The sequence below is a fragment of the Pan troglodytes genome, chromosome 5 (assembly GCF_028858775.2).
Source record: "Pan troglodytes isolate AG18354 chromosome 5, NHGRI_mPanTro3-v2.0_pri, whole genome shotgun sequence".
In the NCBI taxonomy this organism is placed as follows: Eukaryota; Metazoa; Chordata; class Mammalia; order Primates; family Hominidae; genus Pan; species Pan troglodytes.
The window spans coordinates 166,198,243-166,211,370 of NC_072403.2; the positions used below are offsets into that span (position 1 = coordinate 166,198,243).

General features: G+C 39.9%; 1 protein-coding gene across 12 annotated transcripts in view; it reads right to left on the reverse strand.

Annotated features, from left to right (window-relative positions):
• IPCEF1 (interaction protein for cytohesin exchange factors 1) overlaps window positions 1–13,128 on the reverse strand; it is a 202,004-nt gene that overhangs the window by 70,851 nt on the left and 118,025 nt on the right. The window lies entirely within an intron of this gene.

A 13,128-nucleotide genomic window follows, 5' to 3' on the forward strand; every position in this document is an offset into this window, starting at 1 on the left:
AGCCCTGTTCACAAAGCACTCACAACAGCCAAAAGGTAGAAACAGCCCAAATGCCCATTAACAGATAAATGGATAAATTAATTCTGCTGTATCTATACAATGGGATATTATTCAGCCTTAAAAAAGAATAACGTACTAACACATGCTACGTGGATGAATCTCGAAAACCTTGTGTTAAGTGAGAGAAACCAGACACAAAAGCTCATCTCTCGTATGATTCAATTTATATGAAATATCCAGAAGTGGAAATCCAGAGAGACAGAACACAGCTGATTGGTAGCTACCAGGGTCCCAGGCAGTAGGAAATAGGGAGCAACTGCTCAATGGGTAAGGGGTTTCCTTTTGGGGTGATGAAAATGTTCACAATCTAGATAGATGAGGGGGTTGCACAACGTTATGAATGTATTAAATGCCACTGAACTGCTCACTTTAAAGTAATTAATGTTAGGTTGTATGACTTTCATCTCAATTTTAAGAATCTATGTTAGGCTAAGGCGTTTTTATGTAAATTTCCATAATTGAAACATCACTTAGACTCAGCATTTGTTTCTACTTCCTCCTCCCATTCATTTCTATATGTTCCAGAGAAACTGTAGAGACCAAAACTCCACCCGCGTTGCTAAATCCCATCTACTGTTTTTAGTCCTCCCTTAATTGAACTCTGAGTGACGCTGTAGCTGCTCCCTCCCTCTGGAGCCACCCTGATGTTGTGGCCTTTTTGACAACACATTACTGCTGCTCCCCTTTTTCCTCTAACTATGCCTTCTTCTCTTTCAGGGGTCTTGTTCTCCTGTCTGTTTCTTAAATGTCAGAGTTCACTAGATTTCTGTCCACAGACTTATTCTCTTTTTGTTCCAAAACTCTCTATGGATGATCATACACACCCTCATGGCTCCATCTGTCATCACTGTACACACATATCCAAAACCCATACCTCGTATCACCACTGTCCACATATATCCAAAATCCATATCTCAAACTGGGATTCAATCCTGGAGCTCCTGTCCCAGATTTCCAACTGCCTAGTAAGCCTATTCCCATGGGCCCCGCAAGAGTAACAAATCCAAAATCAAACTCATTATCTTACTCCATAAAATGCCCACTTCTTTCTCCTGTGTTCTCGACTTCAGTGAATAATATCACTTTCTAGCCAGTTGCCAAAACAGGACATCTGAGAGACATCCCCAACTCTTCCATTCCCTTCTCGGTGCCCATGCAGGTAAACTCAAAGTTGTATAGTTGCTGCATCTGCTCAGGTCTTCAATCCATCCATTACCTACTGCCTCCTTCAACTTACCCTTAATGTTTTGTTGAATTACCGCAAAAGTCTCCTCAACTGTTCTTCTCTATCATGCTGCTGTTTCATCAAATTTAGTGTCCAAATCACAGTCACAGTCACAGCAAATGTTTACATCATGAACATTCTTCATGGCACTGTTCTGATTAAATACCCTGCATGGTGTCCAGCTGCCCTCGGGTCAAGTCTAAATGCCTCAGCAGAGGATGAAAGACCCTTTATAATCAAGCCCTGATTAGTTCCACAATTTCATCTCTCCCCCTCCCCCATTCAGCCAAAGACAAACAGAAAAATCAAAAACAAAGAAAAAACAATACTTCTGGCCAGGCGCAGTGGCTCACGCCTGTAATCCCAGCACTTTGGGAGGCCAAGGTGGGCGGATCTCCTGAGGTTAGGAGTTTGAGACTAGCCTGGCCAACATGGTGAAACTCCATCTCTACTAAAAATTACAAAAATTAGCCAGGTGTGGTGGTGGACGCCTGTAATCCCAGCTACTTGGGAGGCTGAGGAAGAGGCAGGAGAATCGCTTGAACCTGGGAGGCAGAGGTTGCAGTGAGCCAAGACTGCACCACTGCACTCCAGCCTGGGCAACAGAGCAAGATTCTGTCTCAAAACAAACAAACAAAAAAATTAAAAAATAAAATAATAAAAAAAGAAAAAACAATAGTTCCATGGAGCTGAATTAGAATCAGCACCCAATTTATGGCATGATTAGTTTCTAGACAACTCATTTTCAGTACAATAAATCGATCTCAAATGATATAATACACAAATCAATCAACAAAAATGTAACATACCTATATACACTTTTAGTAATATTTTTATTCATCTAAAAATAAAATTGGCCAGGCTCACTGGCTCATGCCTGTAATCCCAACACTTTTGGAAGCCAAGGTGGGAGGATCACTTGAGCCCAAGAGTTCAAGACCAGCCTGGGCAACATGGTGAAATCCCATCTCTGCAAAGGTATAAAAATTAGCCGAGCATGGCAGCACACGCCTGTATTCCCAGCTACTTGAGAGGCTGAGGTGGGAGAATCACCTGAGCCCGGAGGTCGAGGCTGTCATGGGTTGTGATCACAACACTGCACTCCAGCCTGGGTGACAGAGTTACAATGTGTCTCAAAAAATAATTAATTAATTAATTAAATTTAATCAATGTAAAAAATAAATGGTAAATCTTCATTTGGGTGGATTCCTTTTCTGCATAAGTGAAACAGCTGAGATTCCCTTAAACAGGAGTCTAAATAAGTTTGGGTGAAAACACCTTAGTGTTTCCCCAGGAAATTATCACTTTATAAGCAGAAGCTTTTTTTTTATTCTGAAGACAGTTGAGCTATATTCAAAATCACAGATAATTTGTGTCAAAAATGGTCCTTGCTTATTTGACTTGCAAAAAAAAAATGCCTCAAAAATGACAATCACAGAGGGCAAATCCTCAGAGAATGACAGTGCTCTTCTCTTCCTCCTCCTTTTCCTCCTCCTACGCTTCTCCAGATCCCCTGTTGCCTATTATATTAACTAAAATAACTTTGTTGAATGGGATCCTTCTTCTTCAATTCCTAACTTTCTAAAAAGTTTCCTGCAGGCAGCCAAGCAGGGTGGCTCACGCCTGTAATCCCAGCGCTTTGAGAGGCCAAGGCAGAAAGATCGCTTGAGCTCAAGAGTTCAAGACCAGCCCAGACAACACAGGGAGACCTTGTCTCTCTTTAAAAAAAAAAAGTTTCCTCCAGGTTCTATACTGGTACCTGCAAGCTTCCCTCAAAATCCTGATGTAATAAAAAACGTGTTCTCCTGCCAGAGGTATCAAACCCATCGCTTGGCCATTGTGCAAACTTCTCTTTCCAAATCTAGTCTTAAATTCAGAAGAAACACGTTCCTTTTCACTTTGTTTTATGATGTTCCATGATCTCAAACCTTTCTCCTCACAATTCAGCCCATCTAGTTTTCCCAGCATCTCTGATTTTGTTCATCTCAGTGGAGTGTCACGTATAGTTGCTGTCATTAGGCAGCATTAAGTACATATTTCTATGAAAATGGCTGGTGTTACAACATTGGGGGGAAATGTAAAGGTTGCTGATCATCTCTTTGATCTCATGAATCACCTCTAGAGTATTTGTCTCCTTTAAACACTCTGCTCTTGGCCAGATGTGGTGGCTCATGCCTGTAATCTCAAGTGCTGTGGGAGGCCAAGGCGGGAGGATGACTTGAGGCCAGAAGTTCAAGGCTGCAGTGAGCTGAGATGGCGCCACTTGCACTCCAGCCTGGGCTACAGAGTGAGACCCAGTCTCAAAATAAACAAACAAAAAACAGAGTAAAGGGTTCCAAGGTGTGAGCAAGGCAGGTTGCCTTCTGCTCCCTGGCCCTATAATGCCCTTCCTACCTCATTCCCCTAGATAAGTTTCCAAGATTCAACTTAGGTGTGACCATTTCCAAAACTTTTTCCCTATTCCCTTAAGTCTGGACTAGGTGCCCCCATGTCTGCCTCCAGCCCCAGGGGCGGCCCTCCCTTACAGGACCTCTCTTACTGTATTTAATTATCTGGTTGTTTGTCTGCTTCTCCAATGGATTGTGAGTACCTTGAAGGAAATAACTGTGTTGTTCATACATATTATTTATAAGGTGTGGAATAAATACATGTGAAATAAATAAATACATTTTTTGAATGAATGAATGAACTATAATCTTTTTCCTCTGACAATAAAGTGTTAAAATGAGATGCAGAAGGCAGTGTGGAAAAGTTTGCCGGTTTTTTTTTTTTTTTTTTTTTGAGACGGAGTCTCTCTCTGTTGCCCAGGCTGGACTGCAGTGGCGCGATCTTGGCTTACTGCAAGCTCCGCCTCCTGGGTTCACGCCATTCTCCCGCCTCAGCCTCCCGAGTAGCTGGGACTACAGGCACCCACCACCACACCCGGCTCATTTTTTGTATTTTTTTTTTTTTAGTAGAGATGGGGTTCGCCATGTTAGCCAGGACGGTCTCGATCTCCTGACCTCATGATCTGCCTGCCTTGGCCTCCCAATGTGCTGGGATTACAGGCGTGAGCCACCACGCCCAGCAGTTTGGCAGTTTCTAAAAAAAGTAAGCATATAATTGCCATACAACTGAGCAATTCTACTCCTAGGTGTCTACCCAAGAGGAATGGATGCAAATGCCCATGCAAAGGTTTGCATGCAAATCGTTATAACAGCATTATTCATAATAACCTAGAACTGGAAACAACCTAAATGTCCATCAACTACTAAATAGAATATGACACAGCCATATGACGAAATGCTATTTAATCATGAAGAGGAGCAAACCACTGACACTTGCTGAAACATGGATGAACCCTGAAAACATTCTGCTAAGTGAAAGTGAAACACAAGCGATCAGTTATGACTGTGTGATTCCATTTCTATGAAGTGTCCAGAAAGGGCAAATCTATACAGACAGAAAGTAGGACAGTGGTTGCCTGCGGCTGGGGGTGGGAATTAACTGTAAGTGGGGATGGGGGATCTTATTGGTACAATACAAATTATTTAAAACTGATTTATTATGATGGTTGCATCACTTGGTAAATCTACCAAAAATGAATGAACTGCAAATTTGAATAGGGTGAACTTTATGATACATAAAATGTACCTTAATAAAGCTGTTTTTAAAAACATGAGGTTCATCAGTTATAACAAATCTCCCATGCAGATGGGGATATTGATAATGGGGAGGTTGTGCATGAGTATGGGCAGGGATCATATGGGAAATATCTGTACCTTCCTCTTACTTTTGCTGTGAGCCTAAAACCGCTCTAAAAAAATTAAGTCTTTTAGAAATTAACTAAAACAGGACATCAGATTTTAGAATTTAAATGCAAAAATAAGTGTTCATTGCCATGATAACATTTGCCCTTTTCGTACCACAAGTATTTTGGAAAATATACAAAATTACTTCTTAGGTACCTACACATGTCAGAAAAGCAGAAGGGCTGACCAGGAGAAATGAGAGTGACGTGTATTCCCGAGTCTAAATAGGTCAAAGAGGACCAAGCCAGAAACAGATGAATGGTAATATAGGAAACTGTCATGTAGTTCCTGGTTAAAAAATGAAAAGTAATATTATATCTCTATTTTCAATGAAACCATAGTTCCTTAATTCTAAAACCCTGATTTCTTTACACTTCAATAATTCTGAAATCAGAAGACAACTTAGAATCTATGTATATTTTCATTGCAACATCTTCTCCCCTAAAACCTGTTATTAAATAAATTACAGGTCTTAAATAGAATCTTGAATTCAAGAAAAAAAACAGCTAAAAAAATTTCTTTGTAATATACTTTTGTGTTTTTAAGTGAATATAGAATTGAAATTCTTGAAATTACCTTGAGCAAATTTAATGAGGTTACCCAATGACTATCTGAATCAGCCGAAGCTGCAAAAGTCTCCATTTCTCCATATAAATCTATTGTTTTCTCAGTTACTCCCCAAAACCCCCAGGGCACTGGAAACAGATGAGGTCTAAACTCTGAGCTGAGCTGCCCATTCTCATGCCACCTTAGAACAGTTGTCTCTAGATTCTCACACTACACACAGACTCATGACCACTAGAGAAATCTGAATTATATTCTTTAAAATAGAAAGTAAAAGTAAAAGGAGATTGAAGAAAAGTTAGGATAAAATTCACTGTAAAAGTTCTAGTTCTATGGAGAAACAGTCATTCTCAAACACTGCTGGTGGTAATGCAAAATGGAACTCAACAGAAGGAAACTGGATAATAATCAGCAAAAATGCACTTGCCCATTGACCCAGAAATTCCACTTCTGGGATCTGACCTAACTATACCGTGGAGAATATGTGGAATGACATGTGCATTGCAGCATTGTTTGTATTTACAAAGGATTGCAAAGAATGCAAATGTCTGTCATCAGGCGACAGTTGAATACACTGTGGTATCCACACACAGTGAATAACTATGAAAAACGCCATACAACGCATAGAGCAATCTCTAGGACATAGTGAGAGAAAAAGTAAGGTGCAGTACTATATATTTAATATGCTAATTTTGTGTAAGAAAGGAGGAAAAGATTTGACTCAATATACACACTTGCTGTATTTGCGAAAAGAAACATGGAAAAATAAACCAAAAACAAATAGAAAAGGGGGAAGAAAGAGGATAGAGAACAGAGATGTGAAGGAGACTGACTTGGTTGTAACTTGTTACAGGTTTGACTTTGGAATCGGGTACATGATTGATTTTTTAAATCAAAAACAAACACGAAAAAGAAAAGCAATTCTCGAAATTAAAAACAAATAGAAACAAACCTAATTGAATGTAAACATGGTGACATAGCCCCACACAAATAATCATTGCTCTGAAAGACTTAAGAACTTTGACTATACGTATTTCATGGCAAATAGGCTAAGTAAGGACTCTTCGTAGTGACATGTTATTATCATTTTTACATAGTCTTGGTAGGTTTTTTTCCTTTCTTCCTCTCTAAAATTGCACAGAATCTAAAGCTCCCCTCCTTCTCTCCATACAATAGCGTCCATGGCACCCCAACTCATCTGCCCCTTCCTTTCAGAAAAGGAAATACGAGGATTAGCACACCAACACAATCTACATTCTGCAACAGAGAGCTGCACGTATTAGCATCGGGCTGTGACAAGCACTGCACCAAAAGAAAGAAAAAATGTCTGTGTTTTATTTTCTTCTAGATATCAGAAGCAGGCCTGGTAGGGAGTGTGCTTGGAATCCTTTTAAGAAATATAATAATCTTGAGTAACATCTAATAAGACCTATCATTTATTGAGTGCTAAGCATATGCCAGTGAGGTAGTACTGTGATCACAGCCTTAAGAGGAAAATTAATCCCATGCCAAGTGCCAGAACCTAGAACGCCAAGCTAGCCTGGCATTATACCATGGGAACCATCATGTGGTATTATTAAAGTGACAGGACTCAGACCAGGACCCAGCAACCAGTCAAATAATTCTAAAGACAAGACTGAAGAAATTCTTCAGAGCTAAAATACGCTCAGGAACTGAAATGGGAGGAGGAGAGAATCTGCAGTCAACACATGGCACAGAAAAAAACAACCCTGGATTTGGAATTAATGTCTCGATGTAAGCCACATACTCTGACATCCCAGGCAGAGTACTTAACCTCTCTGAGTCACTGTACTCACAGTGAATAAGCAGCTATAACCAGCTTCTCCAGACTAAATGGAAATTAACATAGATGTGTGTAATAATGTAAAATTTGTTAAAGCTATAAAGAAATCCAAGAATTTATTATTATTAGTTCCTAGGAAAGCAGGAAAAGGGGTGAAAAGAAAACAAAAGAGAAGGAATGACCCAGAAATTAATGTAAAATAAGCCTTTTTTTTTTTTTGAGATGGAGTCTTACTCTTGTCACCCAGGCTGGAGCACAGTGGTGCAATCTCATCTCACTGCAACCTCCGCCTCCCGGGTTCAAGTGATTCTTCTGCCTCAGACCCCCAAGTAGCTGGGGTTACAGGCACGTGCCGCCACGCCCAGCTAATTTTTGTATTTTTTATAGAGACATGGTTTCACCATATTGGCCAGACTGGTCTCAAACTACTGGCCTCAAGTGATCTGCCCGCCTCAGCCTCCCAAAGTGCAAAATAAGCTTTTTGACTGAGTGCATTGTAAGCTGAGCCCTCCGACTAGCTGCTTCTGTGTCTCAGCTCTCCTCTCTTTTCTTTGCATCAGATTAATGGTTATAAAAACATTTTAGTTTATTTGGAGAATAATAAGACTAGTAAACTTACCATATTCTTCATGTATTATTTGGGGTATTTTTACTAAAATATTGTTGCATTTGGGTTTAGCTAACATTACCCTATGAATATAACTAGATTTAGATCCAGAGAGACTTTTTTCTTACAAACACCTAGAAATAGATATTCTACATAGACAACATTTGGTAAATGTTTTTGGCTAGAAAAAAGGCCCAATTTCCTACAGAACCCAGAGATTCTTGGCATTGATTATAAAAACAGATGGAAAGAATTGATTACACTAATGAGGATGGTTCTGAGGATACTGAGGCTCCAACAGGGGGAAGAGGGGAGGGTTCTGCAGTAAGGAGATCACTTACTCTCAGTGACCCTGACATATGCCCTGTCCTTACTACCCAGGGCACACTGGCAAGACTTCCTGCCACCAGCACCTGCATCTCACTGTGGGAAAGCTTCTCTGGCTGCCCTATTCCATTCTTTCACCTGTGCAGAGGTCCTCAGAGATCACTGCTCCTGGGACGAGCTCTCAACCAGCAACAAATGGGTCTTGGGGCAGAAATGCCCCCAGCTAGGCCGGACGCCATGGCTCACACCTGTAATCTCAGCACTTTGAGAGGCCAAGGCAGAAGGATCTCTTGAGGCTAGGAGTTCAAGACCAGCCTGGGCAACATAGTGAGACATCTCTCTTAAAAACATACAAAAATTAGCGAAGCACAACTCTGGGCACCTGTGGCCTCAATTATGCAGGAAGCTGAGGCAGGAAGATTGCTTGAGCCCAGGAGTTTGAGGTTGTGGTGAGCTATGATCACACCACTGGAGAACAGTGAGACCCCATCTCTAAAAAAAGAAAAATACATAAATAAACAAATCAATATCCCAGTTTCTTTTTCCCTTAGTGTGAAAACTCTGGGGTACATGTTTTTCACAGGCTCCCAGGGTTCCCCAGAAGGATGAAGCTTTGGTTACCCACAGTCACACCCTGCTTGCTAAGGAGAGCTTTATTTACTTTTCTACCCTCTCTCACTTCCCTATTGCCTTCCTGAGTATCTCCTGGATCACTTCTCAAGTAAACTGCTAGCACCCAAATCCTCTTCTCAAGAATCTTTTTCTGGGAAACCTAAACCAGGATGCTATTCCCCTTGCAGAAAACATTCCCTGCCATGAACAGCCCAACTTCTCAGCACAACAATCCCTCCTTACTATTCCCTCCTAAAAGTCAACCAAGGATATGGCTGTCTCACTATCACATTAGTGATATTTAGTCATATTTAGGTGGTGACCAAGAAGCGGCTGGCATCCTGTTCTATGCTTTGTAAGTCACCTCTTCTAGCTAGCCACTCACAATCTTTCATTCTCTCCTTATGGAGAAAGAGGGAAAGGGCTCTGAAGTAAGGAGATCACTTGGAGCAAAATCATATTTTAAGTGAAATTAAGTTACTAGTGAACTTTCAGGTAGTCTGACATACAAAGATAGTAATTACCTTCTGAAATGTAATTTTAAAAAATGATTAAGATGGAAACCTCAAATTTAAAAGAATTTTGTGTGATTGTCCTCTGCCGTGTAAAATCCTTAGCTTCTGCTCAGTCTCATCTCTGCCCTATTCTTTTGGAAGCTTTAAAACCCCAAATGTGCTACTGTTTTCATTTATATGGGCTGGTCTCTGCACCAGCATAGTCAAAAAAAGAAAGAAAACAATACATATGAAGGAAAGGTTTTAAATGAATCGGAAGAAATTTGATAAAATCTCACCATTACAGACTAAATTTTATCTCTTGCTATCTAATTCATCTACCATCCATGGTTATTACATGAGTTGGGAGAAGAATAGATAAAGGAGCACCATTTAAGAAAATTTAAAATCAGGTGCATTCTCTTTGAATATTAGAGATTTAGAAGTAATAGGCCGGGCATGGTGGCTCACGCCTGTAATCCCAGCACTTTGGGAGGCCAAGGCGGGCAGATCACCTGAGGTCAGGAGTTTGAGACCAGCCTGGCCCACATGGCGAAAACCCGTCTCTACTAAAAATGCAAAAAATTAGCTGGGTGTGGTGGCAGGTGCCTGTAATCCCAGCTACTCGAGAGGCTGAGCAGGAGAATCACTCGAACCCGGGAGGCAGAGGTCACAGTCAGCCGAGATCGCACCATTGTACTCCAGCCTGGGCGACAAGAGCAAAACTCTGTCTCAAAAAAAAAAAAAAAAAAAGTAATGAAGACAAAGTTAAGTCTTTTAAAATCACAGTCAGTACAACACATAATCTTGCCTTCCTGCAATGTGAAGTTATCAAATACTTCAGGAACTTTCAAATCTCTTCAAGCTGTTTTCATGAGTTTCGTCTGTACTATTAAAATACACCACCACCACCACTAAGAAAATCTGGTTCAAAAATGGCAAAAGACATTTCTCCCAAGAAGATATGGAAATGGCCAATAAGCACATGCGAAAGTTGCTCAAGGTCACTAGTCATTGGGAAAAGGCAAATCAAAGCCACCGTGTGATGGTACCTCACACCCATTAGGATGGCGACTGTAAATAATTAATTAATTAAGTGACAAACACTGTTGAGGATGTAGAGAAAATGGAACCCTTGTGTTCCAGTTCTATGGTTGGGAATGTAAAACAGTGTAGCTGCTACGCAAAATAGCATGGTAGCTCCTCAAAAACAATTAAGATAGAACTACCATATGATCCAGCAATTCCACCTCTAGGTATAAAACCAAGAGAATTGAAAGCAGAATCTCATCTCTATTGTGAATATTGGCATTATTCACAATAGCCAAAAGGTAGAAGCGACCCAAGTGTCTGTCAACAAATATGAGTGAATAAACAAAATGTGGTACACACATCAAGGGGATAAGATTCAGCTTAAAAAGGAAGACAGTTCTGAGACCTGCTACCACATGGATGAAACTTGAAGACATTATGCTAAGTAAAATAGGCCAGTCACAAAAGGATAAATACTGTATGATTCCACTTATAGGAGGGAACTACAGTAGTCAAATTCGTAGAGACAGAGAGGAGAATGGTGGTTGCCAGGGACTGGGAGGAGAAGGAATGGAGACTTATTATTTAATAGGTACAGAGTCTCAGTTTTGCAAGATGAAAAGAGTTCTGGAGATGGATGATGCTGACGGTTGCACAGTAATAAGAAATTAAGCAATGCCACTCAACTGTACCCTTAAAAATGGCTAAGATGGTAAACTTCATTAAAAAACATTTAATTTTAAAGCTACTACTCTGAAATCGTTATTTGTCAGTAAAGAATGAAAATGCATTTGCCAAGGTAAGTTTTACAAGATTCAAGGTGTGAAAATATCAGTGGCTGACCTGCTGTTAATGAGCACCATCTCTTTCACAGGTAACAGACATCTATTCATGCTTCTGTCGAACAGACATAGAGGCGAGGCCCAGAGATGGTGGGTGGTTTGCCTAGACTGTCAAGGAGCCTCAGCATCAGGGTAGAATCAGGGTAGAATTAAAATTGGGTGCATTCTCTTTCAAGGGAATGCAGAGATTCTACATTGTGAGCCCAGGGTTATCTTCCCCTGCAGCGTGCCTTTTCCTTGCATCTTTTTTAAGGACATCGTTTCAAACATGTTTCCCTAAATTCTGACTCCTTACAGAAATATTCAATATTTGTTTAAACTTTCCTCTCTATGGTTTCCTTTTGAAATCTTCTTGAAACATGCTCTATGGAAGATTAAACACAGCAGCACAGTGACAGATGAGTCTATCAATTAGCTTGTCTGTAGAAGCAGCAGCTGGAAACTGACCCTTAAAAGAGCTTGCTCCAGACAGATGATAAATCTTCAAATAAAGACTTCTCAGGAAAATCCTCAAACCTAATGAAAAGTTCAGCTCATCCCATGGGCCACTTGGCATTCTGTTGCTTGGGAAATGTGCCCACACCCTCACCATTAACTCATGTGTTAACTGAACTCTTCCACCAGGGTGGAAAACTCTGTATTGACAAGTACCCAATGTCTTCTAGTCCATTCCCATCTTGTAGCTTAAAATCATCCTTTACACGGGGTCGGTAGGTGTATTTTTGGACTTTCTTACACAGGACAGGTCATAGTCACTGAGAAAAACCATTCCTGGTATCTGAAAATTCCTAGCACAATTCTCCTGCATCCTAAAATCTCAATATTTAGGCAAACACATTGCTTTTGTTTGTATACATTCCTTTGATTTTTTAAATATTGCTTTTAGCTGCATTCAATCTTCTCAAAGTAGCTTTGAATAATATAGAGATAGTGTTCTTGGTCAACATTTACTTGCAAGAAAATAGATGCATAGACATTTGCATCACTGACTTAGAGCTACAAGACCTCATAATAAAGTACAGGATTAGAATCCAGGTGCCATTTGTCCCTTATACCATGCTGCCGAAATCCACCTTACTGCTGGCTTGCTTCAAGAATGATCAAATTATATACACACACATATACATATGTATGTTTATACACATGCATATCTATATATATGTTAATATTTATACACATACATATCTATATATGTGTCAATACTTATACATTTATGCACTATAAATATCAATTCAATATATATCAATTTATTTTTAAGTTAGTGTGTGTGCACTTATGTACTCTATTTCCTGTTAACGATTTTAAACGATTTTAGGATAAAAGCCATTTTTGATTTTAGATTCTATGCATTGGCAAATCAACTATCATATATGCATATATAATTCTTACAGCCATCAGAAATGATGTTGTGGATATACATGTATCAACATGGAAATATGTTTCTATGTATTACTTAGTGAGACAATCAAGTGACAACAGCATCATGTATGATATTATTTTATTTTTGTAAAACATAGAAACAAATGCTTGGAAACACATACAACAAAATGTCTAAACTCGTGCCATGGTGGTAGGAACCTTTATTTATTTATTTATTTTTTAGATGGAGTTTCACTCTTGTTGCCCAGGCTAGAGTGCAATGGCGCTGTCTCAGCTCACTGCAACCTCTGCCTCCCGGGTTCAAGCGATTCTCCTGCCTCACTCTCCCAAGTAGCTGGAATTACAGGCATGCACCACCATACTGGGCTAATTTTGTATATATATATATAT